Raw genomic sequence first — 12,684 nt, forward strand, 5'->3', positions numbered from 1 at the left:
TTGGTGATGGAACTAATTTTAACCTTAAAAAGCAGTAAATCATTTTCCCTTTTGTGTTCCAGTGGTCAGAACTTTCTTATTTTGTCATCAATGTAGCTGTAAGACATCTTGTGTTTTGCAGGGCGAGTTCTGATTTTATTAAGCACTAATTTCGGGTGCATATAATTTATTGAATTCATTTATTATTATTTATATATATTTTTTTCCTGAGGCAATAGGAAAAAAACTGTCGGAGATTTATTACTGCATTGTATAATTATGTTTACTGTATTCTGTGGGTCATTATGATTTTGCACAATATAGATACTTGTGGCTCATTCAAATGGGCGTATTTGCGCAGCATATGACGTGCGCAATTTATGCATGCTTAATACGTAGTGAATAGAACCCATTGATTTCAATTGGTTCGTTCACATGAGCGTATTTTTTTTTTTTACGTCATGTGCCTATCATGCACAGTAAAAGACCATTGCGTGCGTCAACTTGCACAAAATACACATTTGATCAAAAACCTGCAGAAAACGTCAAAATACACGGGCGGAAGTTGCATAAATACGCAGCATAGTTACGCAGACCGAAATGCGCACACACCCATGTGATTGAGCCCTCAAAGACTTTTTTTCTGTGTCCCCACATTCCAAGACCCGAGTATTTTTATCTTTCTGCTGACCGTTGCACGAGGGCTTATTTTTTTAAGGGATGTCTTGTAGTTTTTGTTACCAATTTAAGGGTATATTCACAACATTTTGATTATATTTTACACTTTTGTTGGGGGGGGGATTTTCTTTTTACATTTTTTTTTTTATTTCCTGTGCTAGATAAAGTAATATTTTATAGTTTGGGCTGTAATGGATTTTAGCTGTAATCAATTATGTGCGTCTTTTGTTTTGTTATTTCAATATTTAAAGCCTCGTGTAAGGGCTCCTGCCCACGGACGGGTATTTGCTGCAGAATCCGTGGTGGGTGTCCACACCGCAGATCCACAGCAAATAGCACTCATAAAATGCTATGGGAAATCGATTCTTCCTGCACACTTGCGGAAACCAATTGTAGTTATCCGCAAGCGAAGGGAAAAATCGTGGCATGCTCCATTTTTGTGCAGATTCCGCACTGACTGCTTCCATTGAAGTCAATGGAAGCCGTCCCATTCGCGGCCATTCTGCAATCCCATTGCGGAAAGGTCGCAGATTCTGCATCATCGCTAGGCGATAATGCAGGAATCGATCTCTCTTTCCATGATTATGCGGGAAAAGCAGCACTTTCAAAAAAAAAATCTATGATGCGCATGTCCGATGGCTTGTCGTGCGGACCATCCGCAGCACAGATAAAAGTAAACGGGTAAGCGCAGGAGCCGCTGCCCGCTCTGCCCTGTACAGGGCCTAAGGGGAAAAGCTTTATCTATAATTTTTTTTTTTGTAAAAACATTTAGATGCCGCAGTGTCGGTTTACACGGTGTGGAGGAGTGATTAGATGACTGAAAAGTGGCAGCTGTGAATTGAGTATTCCCAAACTAAATTCAAGCAGCAGCAGTACCGGTTCTGTAAATGTACCAAGAATCTGGGCTTTAAAGTGACATTAAAAACACGTTTGACACGGATCTAGAAAGCAAAATACTGAAGGGCTGGAATACGATCCGTAAACATGTTCAAAGTGAGGTGTGGAGGGAAACTTTTTTTCAAGGTGATGCATTACGCCATATATGGCTTCAACATACCTGCAGCACCGCATAGACCTAATCAATTGGTAGAATGCCCAAAGTGTGGCGCACACGCTACCAACTTTGAACATGGTATATGGTCGTGCACATATGTAAACGCCTTCTGGACTACCATAGCACAACATATCTTGAATAAATGGAAGATAAAAATATCGGTAGACGTACAATCCATGCTATTCCACGCTGCACCACAACAGACAATGGACACGCCAGGCCAACAGACAATGGACACGCCAGGCCAACAGACAATGGACACGCCAGGCCAACAGACAATGGACACACCAGACCAACAGACATTACCACCTTTCCTACATATTTTTCTCTTGGCAGCCAAACGGGCATTACTTAAACACTGGTTAGAACAAACAATGCCAGATGTAATGGAGGTAGAAGCACAACTCATACGTGTAATGACACTAGAAAGAATAGAAGTGGAGCGCAACAAGGAGAAAGGGGCAAAACACCATTTTAAAAAATGGAAACATTTTCTGGTATCCCATTTCTCAGATTCTGAGAGTTCGGCTATAGTTGCTCCTTTCAAATATACCAAATGGTATCTAATAGAGGAATTGAAAGGAACATTAGGGAGACTAGCGGGACGAGAGAGAAGCTAATCTTCCCAAAGAGAAGCGACACATCTGCAAGAAAATCGCAAGGATCTGACAAACCACGACACGACGGAGGCAAATTGATATGTTAGATTATCAGCATTATCCCCCCCCCCCCCCACACCCCCACCCCCCAGCCCATATTTTCCTTAATCAACTATTCTCCCACACAATAGTCTCAGGGAAAGAAATCACTTTTTTTTTTTTTTATTATTTTATTCGGAAATTATTAGCTACATGAATATGTACGATATGGGTATGCTCCATCTATGTTGTGTTTTTTTGTTAGTTTGTTTGTTTTAATTTAATACAAACAGCTGATTTAGTATCTATATGTTACACATGGTATATACTATGTAAAACAACAAGCGTGATGTCAATGTCTTTGTACTATTTTTATTGAAAAATATGCAAAATCAACAAATAAAGAGAAGTTTGAAAATAAAAAAAAACAAAACAAAAAAACACGTTGGGTGCCTCTGATAGAGCGGAGCTACAGCTGTTTGAAGTAGGACCGGCTCTATTCATCCAAATTACCTGCAGCACGAACCGGGCTCATGCTAAACTGCTGGGGGTTAATATAATGATAAAACTGTATTATCAGAGATTTGAATTTTTCCTAGATACAACGGTCCCCTAAACCAATTATGCTGCCATGTATCAAAACAAGTGGAAAGCGGAGGGGTAGTTGCACCATTTTACAAAATGTCTCGAAGACCTCACGCGTGTGCGTATTTCGGTCATGTAAATACGCAGCAGATTTACACGACCGAATTATTATGCGTATTCATTGTCTATGTACGAGATGCCATTGACTTCAATGGGCTATTTGGGTGCGTAATACACACCAAAATAGGACATGATGCGATATTTTTTTTCACTCTAATTAATAAAAAAAGAAACGCAGGTCTGAATGTCCCACATAAATCAACGGGGTTTTAGCCCTGCGTATTACAGGCATCTGATTGGTTGGACTGCTCTACATTTCTCTTCTGCTTGTGCTAGTTCTGATGAGTTAGAACCAATCCATGAAATCCATGTTGATTAGCCACGTTCCCTATGACAATACTGCTTACTCCAGTAATCCCCCTCCACTTGAGTTTTGGCTATTGAATCCAGATTCTGATTATAATAAGCTGCTAATTCACAAACCGCGAATCCGAATATTAATGTAATGGGTTATCGTCTCGAAAGTTCAGCATCTGCTTCTCATTACAGAAAATAACACTAAATTTGAAATTTGTTCTGCAGAAACGGAATTGTAGACTATTCGTTTTTGAAATCCCCTTCTCCACTCCTTTGAATGCTTTTCTACTTCTCAGCCTCTCCCGCTGGTATCACACAGGCTCTTGAATAGTCTTATGAGATATTGCCTCTGGCACAACAATCACATGCTTTGGGAATAGTACAGTGGTAGCACAAAGGAGGAAAAACGAAGCAAACTTCAAACAGCGGGGAACATAACCCAGAAATCTAGAATGCGAGAAGTAGGATTCAGCTGGGTATTGTGCGGGAATCACTAACGGTACATTCACATCAGAACCGTAAGTGGGCTCAGCACAAGCACTGCCGATTCTGGCCATGCGGTTTGTACAAGTGAGGTGGATTTTTTTCTCTTTCTCATGTCTTGCCTGTAAAAAAAAACGTCTGACTAAAAACCGCATTGAAAAACCTGCATTCAGGGTAAAATTCTGTGCTGTTTAAATGTGTTTTCTGACCACATGGTCAAAAAATTCTCTTGTACTCTAAGCTACATTCTCACAGGGGCAAGCACAATTGAGGATCGGAAGTGTTTTTTATTGATTTCAATTGAAATCCTGGCATCGCGTGGCAAGTGTCATGCAATGTCTTTAAGGTCCCATTGAAAACAATGGACGAGGCGTTCCGAGGGATGTGAAAAATAGGACATGCAATGAGATAGAGATATATATATATTATTTTTTTTCCAAACATTGCTCATGTGTATGACTCCATTTAAAGGAACGGCGTTCATAGTCGCCCCAGTTTCGAGGTCATGTATATGTAGCCTCAATAAATCATTCAGCTTCCTGAAGCTCCTGTTCATAAAATATTGCTGTCCTTATAATTATAATTATAAATTATTAGTGAAAAGCACAGAAGTGGCTTGAGTCTGCTATGACACGCAGCGTCTCTCTGCGGAAAAACACAGGCAGAACTACGCTGATTACGGCCAGAACCTGGACTTATCGATTAGTGCAGGTATAATGAGTCCAAGTGTCGGCCGCAATCAGTGTTTGCAGAGGAGAGAGGATGCATGTAATCGCACCCTGAGGGTTCCTTCACATCGGCGATTGATATTGCCACGAGAACATCGCGGCAAAACTGCAACTTTTTTGCAGCGTCACCGCTGCTTTTTTTCACAAAAAAATAACTGGCACTTGCGATTCTTTTGTGCTATTTTAAAGCGAAACTCAATAGGGCTTTCTAATGTTAAAAACGCAACGCGAGTTTGTGCCTTGCGGTGCGATAAAAAGGAGGCTCTATAGGGAAGCATGGGAGATTAAAAAGAAAAAACGCAAAGCGCAGAAAGATAGGACGTCCTGGGATTTTTGAAATTATTTTTTTTCTTCCTCGCAACATCGCATGAGTAAAAACTTCGCAAATGTGAAGGAAACCATTGAAAATCATTGGTTTCATAATTCTGCAGTTTTACTCAAGCGAAAAATTGCGCGATTTTGTTGCCAGTGTGAAGGAGCCCTGAGGCTGGCTTTACATGGGCGTGAGCAAATTTGCATTTGCGCTGCGTAATTGCACAATAGGCACTGCATTTTTATGTACACTTGTGTGTGTTTTAGGCCTCGTTCACACGAGCGTGGTTTTAGCGCTTCTAATAGCATGGCAAAAAAAAAAAAATCGCATAACGCTCAGCAGAAAATAGCGTGAACGGGTGATATCCAGCTATTAAGTCTGGAGCTTAATCAGCTGTAAAGATTGCCTGTTAACTAGGGATGAGCGAGTATACTCGCTAAGGCACTACTCGCTCGAGTGATGTGCCTTAGCCGAGTATCTCCTGGCTCGTCCCTAAAGATTCGGGGGCCGGGGCGGGGAGCTGCAGGGGAGAGCGGGCAGGAACGGAGGGGAGATCTCTCTCTCCCGCTCTCCCCTGCTCGCCGCCGCAACTCACCTGTCAGCTGCGGCGGCCCCCGAATCTTTATGGACGAGCGGGGAGATACTCGGCTAAGGCACATTACTCGAGCGAGTAGTGCCTTAGCGAGTATACTCGCTCATCCCTAGTGGAGACACGATTGGGAGCTGCGCGTTACGCGTTATTCAGCTCCCATAGTAGTCTATGAAAGCACACGGCCATCATGTACCAAAGATAAGTCACGTCCTATCTTTACTCGCACCACAGAGCCCAGATGAGAGCTTTGCAGTCGCATGTTCTGTCTTTGTTAGGTGCGAGTATTTTGTGCGTCTAAAATTCCTTTATGTGAACGCTTCTATAGCAAACCATTGGTTTCACTAGACTCGATCATTTCACACGCCTCTAATGCGCCAAAACCACGCTCGTGTGAACTTACTGTAATTTTTGCCCGCGCAATAAAACACACAAATGTGCTCCCATTGACTTAAATGAGCATTAGTTTAATATGCGCTATGTTCATGTGCAATATGCACATAAATAGAACATGCTGTGCATTGTTTTTGCGCCAACTAACTGAATGCACGAAATACGCTCATATGAATGAACCCATTGAGTTCTATTCACTGCATGCGCAAATGTGCTTGTGTGAATAAGCCCTAACTCTTTGCGGTACTTCTATTCTATTATGTGGCTTTCAGACGAACCTATTGTAACATGGATCTGTATCACGGAGGTGCTGCAGGTGACATCATCAGTATTTGCCTCCATATTGTTTTTATTTTAGACTGCGCAAATACTGATCCTCATTTGCATAATAGAAAACAATAGCAATACGGAGGCAGAAACTCCAAATCTAGCTCATGCTGCATTATTTAAAAAAGGACGTGAAGAATACATCCATACAAATACATACGTAGATTCACATTGGCTTTGTATTACGGTGCGCAAAACACGGATTGTAAAATACGCCTGTCTGAACGTGGCCTTAGCCCGACCTGCTTTAGCTTATGGCCAACTAGTGACCAAAAGAATCCATCACAAAGCATAAAACTTCTAACACACTGCTGTTTATCAGCTATTTTGCATAAAGGAATGTGTCTAATTAATGGCTAATAAGCAGGAAACGGAATTCAGGCGCTTGGGTCAATATATATTTTTGTGGTTGGTGGGGACGAGCTGATTTAAGCTAGCGCTCACATTTTCTGGCAATTAGTGCTGTTACATGAGCATTAGCAGGGTCGTATTACACAGCTGCCAATGCTCCTTTATTAGCGCCTGACCTTTTATCCCTTGCCTAGAAGGGCAAGGGATAAAGGTTCAACCCCCTGGAACCACCAGCTATGCAAGATCTGCAGATGCCAGAATCCCCATATGAATGGAGTGGCCACCACTACATTACCTTCTACAGGACAGAAGAAGATCGATGCCCCTGGTGGGACCACAACTCCATTCACACTGGACATTTGTGGTACGGAGATCTTGGGATCAGTGGTAGGACCTCCAGTGATCACATATTTAGGACCTCCAGTGATCACATATTTAGGACCTCCAGTGATCACATATTTAGGACCTCCCATGATCACATACTTATCCCCTATCCTCATAGCTGAATGGGAATTCACTCTGTAATTTATATTGAACCTGCATATACTTCATCCGGATTTCTGCACCTGGATTACCCGCACTGAATCTGGCTAATGTATACGTGGATCCATGGCAGAAATCCTAGGTTTAGCTGCAGGTCATGTGGGGGATTCACATCAGATTCTTGTAATCCGTCGCAGATCTGCTGCACAAGCCACCGCAAACCTCTCCCATGAATTTGCATTTACTGATGCCACGAATTGGCCTCATTCAGTGCGGGTAACCCACATACAAATAACCGTACATGGAATTCATCAGATAGAGGATAACTTAATGATTGGTGGGGTATGACCACGGGGACCCCCACTAATCATGAAAACGAGGATCATTGAAGGTCCCCATGTAATTGAAGCGGTGGTCGCACATCTGCGCTACCCCTCCATTCACTTTAATGGCGAAATTGCCGATTACGAGTGCTGTGATCAAACAATCACAAGTTTCAGCCCTTTTAGGGCTCAGTCACATGGGTGTATTGTCACCGCGTATTTCCCTGCGTAGCACGCGGTGAATGGAGTCAATCAAAATCACTGGAATTTCATTGATTCATGCAGACTGGCATGTCGGCAATAAATCGCAGCATGCTCTGTGGGCAGTGTATGATACACCATCCAGAGCGGGAAATTTAGGCCGCCTGCAGATGGCCGGGTCGGATCTGGCTGTGAGAATTCTCGCAGCAGGACCCGACCTGAGCGCCTGCAGAGAGCAACGCGGAACTCACCCACTCCCGCAGCTCCGGGTCTTTCATTTGCTGGCTTCTGGGCAGCCGGCGCAGAGCGGAGCAGGCAGCTGGGCAGTGACGTCACTGTGCGGAGCTCTGCGAGCCCTGCACAGAGAGAGCGCATACCGCGGTTTGTTTTCTGCGCGGGATTTCACGAAGACAAACCGCGGCCGTATGCATAGGATTGCGTATTGTAATGCAATCCTATGCAGGCATGTACGGGTGGAAATTCTGCGGGGAATCCCACCACGGAATTTCCGCCCGTCTGCAGGCGGCCTTCAGGGAGAAATATATGCGTCATTCGCGGGCGGGCGCAGTTCCAAACACAGTCACTGCTGGCTTTCTGTCGGCAGAATGTATGGGCTGTAATGTGTACAATGCTGCAGGAGCCCCACAGCGCTGTACACATACGCCCATGTGAACGAGACCTTATAGGACTAAAAAGAAGTAAAAAAAAAAAAAGAAAAACTTTATTGTAAAAAATAAATTATACTAAAGGTAAAAAAAAAATCCCTTTTCACCTATTTTTAAAATTTTAAAGAAATCAAAACAAATTGCATTCGGTATTGTTGTGTCCGTAAAAGTCCAACCTATCAAAATTAATGCATTAATCATCCACATGGTGAATGTCCAAAAAAAGCACAATTCTGACATTGTATTTTTTTTATCGCCCCGTCCCCATGGAAAAATGTAAACAGAAAGCAATCAAAAAGTTGTATCTACTCCAAAAGTATATCAATAGAAACCGCGGTCATCTCACAGCTATATCAGACATGATACGTGGATGATATAATGAGAGATATGGGGAGGAAACCGAAAATGAAAGGACAAAAAATGACTGCGTCATTAAAGGGATCATTCATCTAGGAGACTTCAGCCAGAGCCGTGTGTTGTGTTTGCTCTGCGGATGACTGTCAAGCGCCATGTTGCTCTGAATGTTAAAGCTATGCGGGGGAGGGGGATTAATTAGACAGGGATGCTTTCTGAGTCATGCTTTCTCAAGTTAACGACGTTAACCCCTGAACTGTTAACGAAAGCTGCTGTCTAGGACTGCATGGACTGCTTGGCAGGGTGGTGAGGTTAAAGTGCAGGAGTGCTGCGTACCAATCCAAGGGACTGCTGACGTGGTGCTCTGTTTGTGGAAGTGAAATGTGACTGTTCTCAGTAACAGAAACCAAGTCATCTTGTAGATTGGCTGACAAAATACAGGATGTCATAGCGAGCTTTCCAACCTATGCAGGGTTCTTCCTCAGGTTGGAAAGCTTGCTATAACATCATGTATTTTTGTTGGCCATTACAAGGTATCAAATCTACAAGATCACTTGGTTTCTCTTGCTGAGAACAATCACGCAACGCTTATCGCTTGAAATTCATTCCAACTATAGCATATGAGTGATGATCGGCATATTGCGTGTAAACGCTCCCATCGTTCATTTTATGGCTAAATGATGACTTTAAGGTGAGCTTAAAAAAAATCCATTGTTCAGTCGAAGAGTAGATAACACGGCCCGCATGCTGTGTTCTGCACGGGAGCGTCTAAATACATTTGTATTCGTGACGGCAGCCCATGTGAGAACAAAGGAGCTGATTGCAGGGCTCAGACCACCTGCTGAGTTCTGCAAGCAGCCCCTGGAGGCTCGTTTACACGCAAATGAAGCTGATAAAGTACTAATGGGCATTAGTGCCCATTAACACTTTATGCAAAACTCTCAAGCTTTCAATCGTTTGAAAGATTGTCTTTGCGTGTAAATGAGCCTGAACACAGTACTAAAACTTTTTTCGTTTGTGGAAGTAGCATCCTATTGTTGTTTTACAAAATTCTGGGATCTCTTGCTGATGAATTATGATTTCATGCTGGCTCCATGCACGTCCTGTGGCGCTATAACGATAATATTGGTAAACCATAATGTTTCTCAACACAGTTGTCAAAATATAAGGTGACCAGATTTTCCCAGGGTCAAAGCTGGACAAAGGGGTGTGGCTATGGGTGGGGCTTATCTTGATGTATAATTTTACCTCCTGTGCAGTTTTTTTTTTATGTCCGTGTTTCATCCATGTCCGTTTTATCACAGCCGGTAGTAGAACACTACCGTGAATACGGATACCAAAGCATGTTCTTTCACGCACCCGTAGACAGATTGTAATGGGGGATTTTGGTCTGTGAATATGAACCAAAATAGTACCTTGTTTCACAGAAAATAAGACCTCCCTCAAAAATAAACCCTAGCTACACTACATGAAAAAAAAAAATGAAACGGCAATACTCCCCTGGCCGGCGGCGTCTGGGTCCCTCGCGCTGCGGCAGGCTGCCGTGTCCTTCGTGCTGACAGCGTTCTTTTTCTGTTAACTAATGAAGCTTTAAATACCCCGCCTCCAGCAAGCGAGTGCTGTGATTGGATCACGAGCGTGATGTAATTCACTAAATGAATGAATGAACGAGCGCCAGCTCTGATTGGCGGAGCCAGCGCGCTCATGATCCAATCGCAGCACTTGCTTGCTACGGGCGGGGTATTCAAAGACCCGTTAGTCACTAGAAAGAGAACGCTGTCAGCGCGGAGGACACGGCATCCTGCCGCAGCGCCGAAGGCCAGCGCGATGCATCGGGATGTCATCGGCTAGGTGAGTATAAGACACCCCCTGAAAATAAGACATGGTACCTCTTTTGGGGGGGGGGGGGGAACTATTATAAGACAGTGTCTTATTTTCGGGAAACTCATTACATGCAGTGTTTTCTAGGGGTTTTTCACGCTTAACATCAGTCCATGTAAAAAAAACTAAAAAAAACTGTCTGACTACGCCAATTTAATTCAATATGTCCGTGTGCTTTCTGTATCCAGTAAATAAAACCTGAACATGGACAGAAAATACATCTGCATGACCGGGTCTGAGGCCGGAGTCACACGGCCGCGAGAATGGTGCGAGATTTGTGCGTTACGAGACACGTAAATCTCCCACGGATATGAATACTATTTAAGAGAATGGGGTCAGACTCATGAGCGTTTCCCCCCCCCCCACCCACCCCGCCGCACATCACACCGCGGTGTGGGAAACAAACCGCGTCCTATCTTGTGGACGTGCCCTCGCATCGCCCATTGCTTTTAATGGGGCCGGCGGCAGCATCACGTCATGCATTGTGCGCACGCAGTCGATGCCTGGTCTACCTATTGAAAACAATGGGAGAAACTCTGCTAGCCGGAGGAGGAACGCTACTTTCCTGAAGTGATGCAAAAAAAAAAATGGGCGCAGCGTTGCAAGGCAACGCCAAAAAAATACAATGCGCTGCGATTTTTTTTTTTTTTCTTCCCTTTTTTGCTCATGTGAATGAATGCAGTGAAATGAATGAAACAGAAGTGTGGAGACGTTTATTGGTCTTGTATCCCAGTGTATGGACTTGGGTTGTTGTGTCCTGTATTTTACACTGAGGCACCACAAGTCTCAGACTGCGCACGTCTGGCGCTGTTGGCGGGAGAGGACGCCTTCCCCCCCTCTGTCTGCAGCGTCTCCACACGAGCGCCTTGTCACGTGCTGCAGCTGTGATGATGACGTAGTGTATGGTGTTTCCAGACATCTTAACTCCGCCCACTACTGAGCGTGACTGAGGAAAGCTCCGCCCCGGTAACATCACGTGAGCGCGCCTAGGGAAAAAAAAAAAAGCTGTGAGCGAGGAACAGAACGTGGGCGTCATCTCCGCCCCACTCCACGTGCGCATAGAGCACATGGCTACCCCGAGTTCGCTGACGTCATGCAGGCCCCGCCCTATGACTGATGCTGAAGGAGGGGGGAGGGGGATACGGCGCCAGCGGCCACACGAGATCCGCAACGCGTGTTGCTGTGTTTAAGGTCAGGCGGAGGGGGCGGAGCTGCTACACGTTGACACAGTAGTGATGGTGCTGCCCCCTGCAGGGTACACGGCGAATAGCAGCGCTGAGAATGTTGCAATACGGCTCTGTTTTATGTGTCGCGTGAAGCTCTCATCTTGTAGCAGGAGGCGGTCACGGCAGGATGAGACATTACGGCTTCCTTAAAGACGAAACGTTCGATTCACATTGGATGAATGAAATAAAAAAAATCCTTTTCTTTTTAATGTCTATTTTTAGTGACTACAAAGCATATTTGTGTGTCCCTATGACAGTGCTTCCGGTGCAGTGCTGTCAGCCTTGTCATAGACACCTTTTGCATCAGGATCCACATCAATATCCCTATGAAAGTGCTTCCGGTGCTGTCAAACACACAGCGCAAAAAAAGAACACAATCGCATTGATTTCATGCATGAATATGCAGGTTTCCTGCGTATTTTGCGCGTAGTTATGCACGCCCATTGATTTCAGTGGGCTTCTATGGTCTGTAGTGCACACCAAGATAGGATATGCTGCATATGTTTCCACGTAATCGCCATGATGCCAGGAGTTCAGTAACGTGACGCTGCAGCCACTCAGTCACCTGAGTTCCTGTGAAATCGGCTATCCTAACAATCAGCGGGATCACAGCGGGGCTGCAGTGCTGGATCCCGATGTCCGTGGAGGGGCAAGTATGTTTCAGTTTATTATTTTAACCCCTTCAGTCTTATTGAAGCAGAATTATCCGGTAACCGGACAACCCCTTTAATCAGTTTTTTTGAAGGACTTAGGGAACTTTATTTAACCCCTTAACGACCACCCATATAACTTTTTTTTTTTTAAAGTTCACAAAAAAAAAACTATATAGATTTGGTATTGATGTAATCGTACGGGCCAGCAGAATGAATTTAACATGTTAAATTGGGCTAAGCAGCAAAGTCCACACGCTGCGTACAGTCCGCACGAAAACTGGCATGCGATGCGGAATTCAAATCCGCCACATCTCAATTGCATTGCCGTTTCCACTGCGGGCTCGCTTCTCTCTACAGGGAAAG

The 12,684-nt window shown here is 44.2% G+C and overlaps 1 protein-coding gene across 2 annotated transcripts in view; it reads left to right on the plus strand.

Annotated features, from left to right (window-relative positions):
* The window catches only part of MNT (MAX network transcriptional repressor), a 92,073-nt gene that overhangs the window by 48,925 nt on the left and 30,464 nt on the right, over window positions 1-12,684 (plus strand). The gene's annotated exons all lie outside the window — the stretch shown is intronic.

The sequence above is a fragment of the Eleutherodactylus coqui genome, chromosome 4, assembly GCF_035609145.1.
Source record: "Eleutherodactylus coqui strain aEleCoq1 chromosome 4, aEleCoq1.hap1, whole genome shotgun sequence".
Classification (NCBI taxonomy): Eukaryota; Metazoa; Chordata; class Amphibia; order Anura; family Eleutherodactylidae; genus Eleutherodactylus; species Eleutherodactylus coqui.